Here is a 12,891-nt window from a genome sequence, read left to right on the forward strand (position 1 = left end):
GTTAAATCCCAACAGCCAATCAGCAAGAAGTATAGAGGAAAGCTGCATGCCTATTGGTTGATGCCCTGCATTCCATTGTGATGACTCATGTCCAAACGTGGTAAACAAGGCACCCTAACACAGTAATACATTTGCTATAACACAGCCAAAAAACTCAAATAAAACCATTCTAAAAGCCTGTATCACAATAATTTAAAAAACGCCTAGGGGTATTTGCCCACTGTACCTCCATACCAAATTTCAGGACCTTGGGCCCTAAAATGAAGAAGCTGAATCCATTTAAAAAATGGCAGGAGGAGAAGGAGGAGGAGGAGAAGAAGAAGAAGAAACATCAGAAAAAGCAATATGGTTTCACCACACCACTTCGTGGTGTGGTGAACCCATAAATATTTGTGAAATGTAGTAATGAGAAAATTCCGTTCTGTCTGCTTGTGTGACAGTCTACAGCCCAGACAGGTATCACTAACACACCCTTACCCCATATGGCACAACAGACCTTGCTACCTGAGGCCACAGCAAGTAATTTTTATGGATGACATCAGCGCACGCATTAATTTTTGCCTGATTATGCAAAAAAAAGACAAGAAATTTTGTTGCATTCTGACAGTTGTCAACATGCTGACAATGGGCAAAGATGTCTGTTGCCATGCTGGAAGGTGGATGGCAGATAACTATGAAGAGAGGAGACAAGAAAAGGCTCTGATCTAATGTTTTGTTTCTTACTTTGATGCTTTGATATGTGATGTTGGCTGTGTATATGTGATGTTCCCACTGAATCAAAACCATTTGTACAATAATTATGTCAAAATTTACAAATATAGGAACACTTTTTTTTGGCCAGTCTTGTTTTTTCTTTGCCCGCTCGCATTAGATTTGGAATCTGCAGAGGATGTCATCCATAAAATGTACTTGCTGTGGCCTTATGGCATGGCAGACCTTGCTACCTGAGCTTGCCTTCCAATCTCTTCACTTCCTGCACATTTCTGCGCACAAGACTGGAAAATCACGGGAAATCCCTGTGGCCTGGCTGGGTCTGTTAATTGGAAGGCCAATTTTTCAACGTTGTGTCACCGAGCTAAGTTTACTTATAACTGGGGGCCCTCATGCCCTTTTCCGTAAAGCGTAATCAGCCGTTTTAATTTTCATAGAGCATAGTCAGACTGCTCTAATTCAACATAGAGCATAATTGGCGCACTTTGCGTAGAGCGTATTCGCCATTTTAATTGCACGTAATACACAGCGTTGTAGCCACTTGGAATTTATCTTAAATCGTAATCAAGAGGCTTCCGTAATATGTAACCAGCTCTCAAAATTTAGCGTAGAGTGTTGTCAGAACCCCCCCATGCAGGCCCTCATAACTAGTTAGCATGAACAAATGACATACGGTTGTCTGATGTTGCAGAAAATGACTGACATGTCAGAGCTCCCATTTTGCGGAGGGCAAGTAGAATGATCTTGACACTGATGAATGTAGGCGGGAAAACAGGTTAATGAAACTGCTGCAGGTGTATCTTTTCTCATGCATGTCTCACAACCTTGACATGTTAATGTATGTGTAGTGGGAAACATGAACTTCTCAACAACAAAACTTTTTCAAAGACTTCTGTTTTTCCTTAGCAATCCTACATTTTCCTGTTTCTTAGTATTTTTTTTTCTATCATAAACCTCTGTGAAGAATAGCCAGAATATAAAACCTACAAGGCTTTAGGGCTGGTTCTATCATAAATACAAAACTGCTCTAAATTTTGAAAGTGTTCATCTCTAACTTTTGGATGTGTTCTCGCTACATATAGCAGCAAGAGGCAGAACTCTAGTCAGAAGCTCTGAGGAAGGTGTCTGATAGACACCGAACCGTCAGCAAGGCAACTTTTTTGGTTGTGTAAAAGAACTACTGTATCCTGCCCTAACTTTTCTTTTAAAAAAGGTGAGAGAAACCACCATTGAAATTGCTGCCGCCTCAGAATATAAAATGTCTAACTGCCAATCACAGGGCAAGTTGCCATAGCAACAGCTGTCCCCTGACCTATGAGAGAATCTCTTACATCTGGAGAGAATGAAGAGCCTGTCTACAGATAATGAGTTCTCAGGTTTATCTACAGTATCAGGATAACAAATCCCATGTTTCTCCTGCTTCTCACTTGCCTGTCTGCTGCTAAAACGTAGTGAGACTTTAGATAAACTACTGCTGGGTGGCAGTAGATTCAGTTAGGCCACAATTGACAACACTGATCAAAAACGGACTATGCAGCTCTCTCCCAAAGCCAGAATATTTTTATTGTGAATGTGGGATTTTAAAAAGAAGAAGAAAAAGTAAGTTACTTTAATATGACAATCATCGATACCTAGATTCAGTTAGGCCAGAATTAACACTACTGATAAAACATACTACATGTATGCAGCTCTCTCCTAAAGCCAGTATATTCATTATCATGAAAGTGGGCTTTTAAAAAGAAGAGTTCTGAAAGCAAGTCAATATGACAATAATCCTACCCTTGACAGTGACAATGCCCTATCCAAACTTCAGTTACAGCATTTCACTCTTCACTTGACAACACTTTTACCCCAAACTTTACTTTTGTGTTGCATTGCAATGTCGATGATGGAAAATGGTTACTTGTTTTGTGTTCTAGGCTGGTTTTAGATATTTGATGGTACCAAAAACTAAGGGGAATCTTCGCACAGCATGTTTATAGGCTATTTCAAATGCTTCAAGAATGAAAAGATGACGAAAACTTGCTAAGAAATGGCTGCAGTTAGTGTCATATCATTGACACCCCTCTGTAACATTGGTATGATCTAAAATCAACCATACTCTAAGCAATATGGATTATACCATTGCGAAATAAAGGGGTTATTGTGTAAAATGTCGGAAGCTGGATTTTCTTAGAGATTGGCGTCTGTAGGTCTGACCTGGAGCAGACCCAGGAGCAGAGGGGAGTTGAGCGTGAAATTTTTCAGGGGCAAATTTCCTGGCTGCTGACATCGCCTGTCTCCTGCAGCCTGGAGGTGGAAGGTTATCTAAAGTGCAGGGGGGAACTCCCACCCTCAGGGTTAGGCCAAATGTCACACGGAAACACTTCATAACTTTTGATGGGAAACGAGAAAAGTACTTACAGGCGTCAAATGCAATTTCAGATGCGAGGAAACAAAAAAATATTCTGGATGAGGAATTTACTCTCCAAGCAGAGGTTTGGGTTTTGGGGGTATTTTTAGCGACTGTTTTTAGGCTTTTTTTATCGGGGTTTCTCTTTTGCACTGAATTTTTTTCCCACCAAACCAAAAAAAAAGTGCAAAAGAGAAACCCCGATAAAAAAAGCCTAAAAACACGCTAAAAATACCCCCAAAACCCAAACCTCTGCTTGGAGAGTAAGTATGACTTTCTTGACCAATATCATAGACATCTTCTGGTTCTAGTTTCTGAAAAAAATCATTTTTCCTTGAAATAACTGCTGCATTTTCATGGATTATTTTACATTTAAATTTCTCCCTACACAAGTTGATATATGCTAATCCTATGGTATCCTTTCTTGTGCCGATTTATTGTAATCAGTATATTGTTTAACTGCTCTTCTGGCAGTTCTAACAAAAGAAGAGACATTTCCCTACCATCTGTCATCATTACCATGTTGCAATGGGCTCCAGACACCAATTCTACCTGTTTCCTCTTCATCATAGGAGACAATGGGAACAATTACACGCAGGTGTTTTGCCTTAAGCTCTATTTCTCGCCTTTTAAAGGTTCGGCATTCAGTGCTTTGATCACTTGTATGGCCTCTGGGGATGGTAGAATATAGATAGAACTGTTTGATGTAGTTACATGAACCCTTTTCTCACCTGATTCAAATACTATATTATTAGAATATAGCCTCCCAGTATGCAATACTCATGTTTTGCATACTGCATATCCTCTTGTGCATTTAGCCCATCTGGGCAAGAACATGCAAGAAAGATTCATATCATATCATATCATCATACAACTGGTACAGGTATCATAAAAAAGGTAGTTTCATAGCCTTTTTCATGCTGTAGAGGCAGTGGGTTGTTAATCCACTGTGTCTAGGGCACAGCATTGGAAGGCAGAGCCCATCCCTCTCCTTCCACTACCTTCTACCTCCCCAACCGAGGTCAGGTACCCATTTTTCACCTGGGTGGAGGGAGGAAAGTTGTGTCAAGTGCCTTTTTTCTCAAGAACACAACGCCTAGCCAAGTGCTAAGTGCATATGGCTAGCGTGCTTATTATGTTTTGTCTGATATTGCAAAGTCTATTTCTACCAGTTACACAATGACCACATATATACATGGACCATTTAGCTTAAAAATAACACTCCTACATCTGCCCTACTGACACCAGGGCAGCAGTCCCTACTATTGTCCATTATACCGTGAAATTGTCCCCCCAAATCCCTTTAGTTCTGGCCTAATCATCTTTTAATTAGTCCTGAACACCTTCATGCTGATTACCCTCCCATCCATTCTCACTTTTCCCCTGAGACAGAACCTTGTTCTACATCATTTGCCACCTTGATGAAAGTTATGGTATATATAGCAGTCATTCTCCATTGAGATGAAGTACTAGTATGACAGTTGTTTGTTTTTTTCAAGTAGCTAGTGGTGCACAGTTACCGATTGCATTTTCAACCAAGCACATGGGTCAACCCCTACTGTTCTGATAAGTGTGTAGGGTTCTTTTAATGGGGGGCATGCATGCCATTTTTCATAAGGCATAAATAGGCCTTTTAGTCTTCATAATCTGTAGTCAGCCTCAAAAAAAAATCAACGTAATTAGCCACAAAGCTTTAAGTTGTAATCAGCTCTGAGACTTAAACATAATTCATAATCGGCAGCAAAAATTTTGCGTAATTCATAATCACTAACCCCCCACGCAGGCCCTCAAAGCTGCTGGCTTTATGTCACCATCTGAAAACAGGACTGCAACCCCTCACACCATACTCCATCATGTGATGGACGTTTCTAAATTCTCCTCCTATAATCTTGACTCACTTAACCCTGCTGACCCCCAACTGGCTATTAAGTTTTATAATCAGACAATCTGGGACCAACAAACTAGAGTCTGCATCAGTGAAATACATAAAATTCCACACCAGTGTTTATTTAAGAAGTCTCCTATCTTTATTACGTTATATTTCCTTGAAGAATTCATTTCAAGTTGATCTGTTATCTTATGAGAATACTGAACAGCTGTTCGTCTTTTTTAACCTTTGTCTGTTTCGTTTAACCTAACTCGATCCTTCTGTGATATGCTATAACGGCAGTGAACCTTAATCCGACGCAACCTTAATCCGACACTTTTTAACACTCCTCTGTCTGTTAGGATCTAGCACTGATATGCAAAATCTTTTAATTGCTTTACAAACTCAATAAGGTACACAGCCTAAAAACTTGAAACAGTGAGCTAACGAAGTCAACATGTTGTGGAGACGAGGTCATGAAAATTGTCAGCCTGTTTTAAACTGGTAGGCATGTCGTGGGAGGAAGCTTCCGGAAGGACAGTGGTCAAAACATCGACAATTTCTCCTTTACATCCTCATGCTATACATTCAACGTCACAGCGAATAAAAAAACAATTAATAAGGTGTGTGTTGCTGACAAACCACTTGCCTAGAAGTGTCCTTCTTTTTAAGCACAGAGCGAGTTCGTTATGGTCATTCAGCGGCCGATCGAACACGACCGCCATTTTGAATCCGAAATGTACTTGTTGTTGTTGTTGAAGACGATACCACTAGTCTGTACGTGGATGTGGCAAATCATCGCAACACTTGTATTATCGCCAAAATTAGTGACAAATACTTCGGAATAGTGCAGAATTAAGTTTTTTGACTGGTAACATTATTGTAAAATTCTTCAATTATTCCTTTCTTGGAACTAAAATGCCCCGCCGTAACTGATTCGAATGCGGTCCCCTTCTTTGTAAATTCAATAGTCCCAAACCACGTGATTTGGTGTAGCGCTGCACCGCGGTGCATCGGCCTACCGACTTACTTTTGATGCCGTTGATAACTTGTATAAGTGTCTGTTGTTTGACAAAGGGATTGAGAAAAAAATGTTGTTGTGAATAGCAAAATTACAGGCAAACAGCTACACTGTTGCATGGCGTCGGATTAAGGTTTCGCTTAGAACAGAATACGCAGGGCACGGTGAAATCGGGAGCGATGTTGAAGACGCAATTTTCCCGCGATATCTCAATGGTTGGGAGAGTGACACACACGTACATGTAGGTATGGCGTTAAAAACAGGCTACAAGATGCACTAAATTATTAACAAAAATACCGAATGTCTGGTTGTGGATTCATCATTCAATCTTGCTTGTGCATAAAAGTGTCGGATTAAGGTTCACTGCCGTTATACACATCATAAAGAATAAAGAAAAGTCATAAGGGACATCATATGTCTACCGAAGCATTCATTTTATGGAATAAAAGATGAATCGCTGCTTTTAAGAAGGTAATGCTTGAAGATGAGTGTCTTTCTTGTCCTTCCTTGTCATTATACTTGTATAACAGGAAGCCCACAAAAGTAATAGTCTTCCTTCTTGCATGATAAAGTACTTTTTTACAGTTCCGACATAAAAAAAAACTCCATCTGGCTTCCCCAAGGATAAGACCATAGGGCCTGCTGATAATTGCCAATTTGTTCTGGGCCCTCTACTACAATTATAGCTCCGAGCCCATTTCTTTGAAACTGGCGATCTAATAAATGTGGCCTGGAGTCCCAAGTCCATCTTTGCTCTATAAAACTGCTTCAACTTTGAACAGTGATGACCCGCGTAGGTCTGGTTTCTTGCCTGGGGGTGGAAGGAATTAGGCTGACAAGTTCTGAGGAAAAACAGACTTCAGGAAACGGGACACAAGACAGACTGTCAGAGCACAGAAGCCAAGCTTGTCTCCGAGAAGCAAGAAACAAACCTTACATGCTTCAAGCCAAGCTTTTACAAGGGCCTGCATGGGGGGGGGGGAGTGATTACGAATTACGCAAAATATTCGCCACCGATTACGAATTACGTTAAATTCTCAGAGCTGACTACGACTTTACGCCTTGCGACTAATGTAATATTACGAATTACGTTGATTTTGGGGGCGACTGCCTTTGGATTAAGACTAAAATGGCCTGATTACGCCTCACCAAAAAGGGCATGTAGGCCCCCTTTTACCAGTGAAAGCGTATCAGAACCACAAAGGTAAGATGTGCAGGTAAAAGTCCCAAAGCCTTTTTATGGCCACCGTAGCAGTATGTTGTTAATCCAAGTTGCATCTAGGGCCCAGTATTGTAAGCCTGAGCCTATCCCTTTCCTTCCACCGCCTTTTAGTATTACCTGAGCGTCCTCCCAACCAAAGTCAAGTACAATTTACACCTGGGTGCAAACACCATCATTCCAAATTTCAAAGAAAGCTGAACAATGACATTTCTGACATACAGGAACCTCTGATGGTCTGTTGCATTCAAAAATAACCCTTCTGCCATAGAAAGATGCAGCACCATACAATCTGAACACTCCCATACATTCACAATAATCACACTCCTGTCAGGTCTCCTTTTCAGCCCCATAAATGTGTGTCAATACTCAAGACATAAGATGTATTTTCCATGTACTTATTACATAAACTACCCCCTTGCACCTTCTTCTCACATCATTTTTGATTCCGGTACAGTATCATCTACAGCCTGCGAGTCACTGATAACTGCCGTCATGCAACGGGAGTTTAGAAATGGTGTTTACCTGTAAGGTCAAACAGCCGCTTAGCTTACAAATTTCTGTCAGAAAGTGAGGAGATAAGTGTTGAAATGGTTTCTGTGCCTACAGGGAGGTGGGAACCAACTCCCAACTGTGGTAAGATGTGTGACTCAAGGTCTGATGAAAAAATAAATTCAAGTTTTGGTAAATCAACATTTTACTGTATTTAATGACGTCAACTAAGTTTTACTCTTTGCATCAAAACTTTGGAACAACTTGACAAGCTTTCTTACTGAGAATCAGCACAATGAAGTTTTAATTTTTTACTTTGTTCACTTACTCACTCACTCACTCTCACTCACCCTTCCTTCCTCGTTCCATTCTTCCTTTCTTTCTATCCATCCCTTCATAAAGTTTGCACACAGCCTTGTATTTTCGCCAACTTTCTTCCTTTCTTTGTCTTTCTCTTTCTTTTCTGGCCCTTCTTTTTTTCGTTCAGTTCCCCTCCTTGTCCCGGCCCTATTCCACTACAACTTCATTGCTCTATAAAACAGCCCAAAGTAATAGCTACCAGAAGACCAATCACTGCCCCTATAAGGGGGCCTGCATGGGGGGGTCCCAGCAATGCTCTACACTAAATTTTGAGAGCTGGCTACGTATTATGCTGAATTCAGGAAACTTCTCGATTACACTTTGCGATAGATTCCAAGTGGCTACAACACATTACATATAATTAAAAAAGGGAATACCCTCTACGTAAAATGCGCCAATTACGCTCTACGTTCAATTAGAGTGGTCCGTCTACACTCGACGTAGAAATAAAATGGCCGATTACGCTCTACAGAAAAGGGCATGCGGGCCCCCCTATAACCCCAGATCCATGGCCATTGCAGCTTCTCAAACATAGCACGGCTCAGCCAAGACCCCATAGCACACACAACGTTAAATCTGCCCTGAATTATGACAAGAAAGGTGACAACCTAGGTAGGCCTGGGGGGAAAACATGCTCGCATAACTGCTGCACAGCAGACAGGTATGCTATAATGGAACATTGAGGGAATGTCTCAGCCCTAGGTGGTGATTAAATCCGTGGAAAATATGCAGAACATCCCTCTTCAGTTTCAGTTTTATCAAAATCTCTTTTTAGGGAATTTTGAGTGGCTGGTCTGGAAAGAGTCTCCACCATTGATATGACAGGTTATAAAATCAACAGAAATATGTTTGCAACACTCCATAAATGTGAATAACAGCTATTCAACATGATCTACACTGAAAAAAAAAGCCATACTGGAGACTAAAATTTAAAGTGACATAAAAACACACCATATTTCTTTCACATAGCCTTGTAATGAGTACATTATTATGAAAATTGAAATAAGATGGCAGGTGCCTCTTAATTATATAATCTCAGGCCATCTGTTACAGTGAATGGTTCTGTTTGACCAGATGGCAACAAGGCTCTTTGCAAACTTGTGTGTCAAACAACAAGTTCTACATCACAAGTAAAACAACATTGTAACTAAGTCACTGAATGTAATTCTTCCTCATTCTTGTCAACATAGACTTAGAGCCAGTAACAAGAAAAGCAAACATATTATTAATATCTAAAAACAGTAATGTTATAACTTGGAAACAGCTGGTCATGCTAATCCTTTTTCTAAACACAAGGCCACATTAATTTAATTGTTTGGTCCTCTGATTATTTCCGAAAAAAATATGAAGCAACAGTCACTAAGGCTGTCACTAAAAAAGAAGGCCTAGGTATCCTATGATAACCACAAAAGCTATGATAGCAACCATGAAATCAACGTACCAGGCTGGTTTATAATTCAAACATTAAATTTTTAACAATATATCATTTTAAGTTTTAATCAAATCACTACATTGATAGATGCAACAACAACAACTACTAGCAGATAGACAACTTCACAAGGACTTTCTTCAACTGTTGGGGCCAAAATACGGGCATCTTGCAGTTGATTCAGAACCTGAATTTTTTTCCATCTCTTGCAAATCAGAAAAAAAAAAGAAGCGGCCAAACCCGACAACCAATTGATTCATTTAAAAATTAAGTTGGTGTGGCCTAATGTCTTTTTCAAATCAGACACCAGAGATGTTTTATGTGCATCTATAAGTACATGGCACAGGGTGCTTACAGGGTAATTTGTATGTATATACATGAGAGAGAGACTGGACTACTGGTGTGAAAACCAGCCTTAATTATAGAGTAGCCGATTCCCCAGACAGTGCTTGGTCGGTAGACGTGGAATACTGGGCCCACATGATGTGAAGACAGAACTAGCCTTGATGGAAGTCCTACGGAATTAAAGTGTTCCCTACTGAATATGATGGCTGTTGGCCAGCGGTGATGCCAGTTATAACAGTGATGATGGCCCATTATTGTACATTGTGTAATTCTTCACAGCCTACATGAAGATGGGAGGTTGTTTTGAAGCCCATAGAAAGATTTAGTGTTATTCCTTTTGGAAAAGCGGTGAAACAAGCAAGAAAAAGGAAATTAGCTTGAAAATGGTGTTAGAATTTTTCATACGTTTTTTTTATTTTAATGTAAGTAATATGTGAAGATGGGATGTTGTTTTGAAGCCTGTGGAAAGATTTAGTGTCATTCCTTTTGGAAAAGCGGTGAAAGAGACAAGGAAAAGGAAAAAAGCTAGAAAATGATGTTCAAATTTTCCACCCTTTTTTCGTCGTAATCTGAATAATACAACTTACAGTAAATTGTCGCTACTGTATATTATTATGTAGATTCTGCACATCTCACTGAAGGTACTGTACTTAAGTTCAGTCTGCATTCGTATGATGATAATGGCTTCCACTCTTTTTAACAGCCTCAATTTTCTATGATAATTGACTCGCAGGCTTTTCATTTCATTTTGCTGCATATTGAGTACAGGGTTTAAAACAGGAAATTGCCCTGAAAGGTATAATTACAGATACATATGGATCACACGTTTCAGGAGACGTAAGCTGTGAAAAGCAATATATTAATACCAACGACTGAACATGGTTAAAATAGATGAACAATCGATTCGAGATGGTAGAGACGTTTAAATTATTTATTTTCTTGTCAAGCTTTGAGAAATATCCTCTCCAAATTGAAGGAGCTGGCTAACAAGAACAACACTTAAGCTAGGAAGACGCTACCAAAAGCTTTTACAAAGCTATTATTCACAATTACCAGTAGCCATGCCATGAAAACACAATGTAAAAGCTATAGAAGAATACAAATGTGCGAAGAGAAAACTTCATACGCCAGCCACGTAAAGATTTGTGTCTTCTCCTAGAAGGAATTTTTGGTGCTTTTCACTTAGAATGTTGATGTATTGAGAAGTACTACAGAAATAGACTGAAGCTCCCCTAAGGGAGCTGAGTTATAGCCTTGGTGCTGGAATAACTACCTTACAGCAAGGTACTTATCATTGTAGCACATCATGGTGTCAGCTGGGAGAGGGTCTCAAGGGGGTTAGAAGGAATCCAGGTTTAATCAAATCTCTGAACCATATTTGTTCAGCCAGTATTATTCTATATTGTCTAACCTGCATTCACTTGAGAAAGGATTTACCATACACAATGTTTTATCTTTTTTCCAGTGCTAAAAATATATATATTTTGTAGAGAGCTTGCTTTTGCCTTCGGAAAGCCATGGATTCAAACCTCAGGCAGAACACTAAAAATGGCGCATATTGCTTACCACTCAGCATTTATGAGCAAGAGTGTATGGGAGTTAAACACACACCACTTTCGGTGGACTAGCCCCCTGCTGTAGTGCTCTCATAACTGTGTGACCCAGGGGCTATAGAAGCAGAGAGGGATGCCACCCTTCAGACATACAGTAGTTCTATACATAGCTATAGTTTTAGACAATTACCTTGTGTTATTCTGTAGATTTTAAAGTTATTTTGTACCCTGTCTCCATGTTCTTTTATCTTTGTTATTTGCAATGAGCCTTCCGGCAGGAATTTGCAATAAACTTATTACAAACCCCAACCACTTGAAATCAACTTTCACACACTCATAAACATGCAGCAATACGTCCCACATCACCACATGAAAGATTTATAAATTACACAGGCTCAATCAGACGCACAGGAGACAAGCGACATCCACATCCTTAATGCAGGGCTTTTCTCCGGAGCCTTCTGTGATCCTTTCAAAGGTCTGATAATCGAAATCGTGCAGCATTTAAAGCTGTGATGTCTTCCCCAAGGTCCCTTGGATATGTAGGAATATCAAATCTTCTGTGATGATATGCTAGATCAGTCCTGTCAATAGTTGACAGTGGATCTGTTTTTTAATGAGTAAGTTATGATATGAAAACTTTGCTACTCCGTAAAACATGTCAGTGACCTCCAACAGGAGTATTGTGGTTGTTTTTCACTGCTGTAACTCGTTGTTGTAAACTTTTCTTACAGTATTGCAGCTTGAACTTTATCTATATGTAGTTTTATCAGGTTGGTAAATGAATGGATCTGTCATGATTAAAGCTTGTTGTGTCTCTTCTCATCTTCTGTTTCTATACCCATATCCCCCTCATGTGCTACAGTTTATGACTCAGAAAAGTTACTCCATTGACTCCATTACTCTGGTGAGGGGGAATACAAGCTTAGTCACGTTTGGGACTGCAGCCTTCTCACTGTAGTGCCATCTAGCAGCAGAAAGTACACTGCAGATTCACTCATCACCGTATTGCCTACTCCAAGAACTTTATCATCCAATATTGCAAACTGACAATGGCCTTTTCCAACAAAATTTTGAACCAACATGATTTCTGTATCCAACATCTCATCTGTGCATGCTTTCAAGGCACGACTGGACAGACACATGGAGAAACACCCGGCCATGTATAACCACAGGGTCTCGAGACCATCCACTAAAACCTGACATGACAGTCATATGAACAGAGAAGCAATGAGGAGCGGTCTAAACTGGACACCTGCAGTCCTACCTAACCGTAAAGACTATTCTACTCTACTCTATCTCTTGGCTATGCTACTACCTTTCAGTATAGAAGTGCTTTTATGGGCAGTTGTGTTATTGTATCATGAACAGCTGAGGACCATCTTGCATGCCAAGGAACATATCTCAGGATGTCTGTAACTGCTGGCACATGTTTGTGGTAAGCAGTAACGTCTGGCATCTGATCTTACAGGGTGTGAAAATTCTCTGACACTGCTGTCTGT

General features: G+C 40.0%; 1 protein-coding gene across 2 annotated transcripts in view; it reads right to left on the minus strand.

The window, feature by feature from the left end:
- LOC109468958 (ephrin-A5-like) overlaps positions 1-12,891 on the minus strand; it is a 72,303-nt gene that overhangs the window by 19,458 nt on the left and 39,954 nt on the right. The gene's annotated exons all lie outside the window — the stretch shown is intronic.

The sequence above is a fragment of the Branchiostoma belcheri genome, unplaced genomic scaffold (assembly GCF_001625305.1).
Source record: "Branchiostoma belcheri isolate BF01 breed outbred unplaced genomic scaffold, Haploidv18h27 scaffold2, whole genome shotgun sequence".
Lineage (NCBI taxonomy): Eukaryota > Metazoa > Chordata > Leptocardii > Amphioxiformes > Branchiostomatidae > Branchiostoma > Branchiostoma belcheri.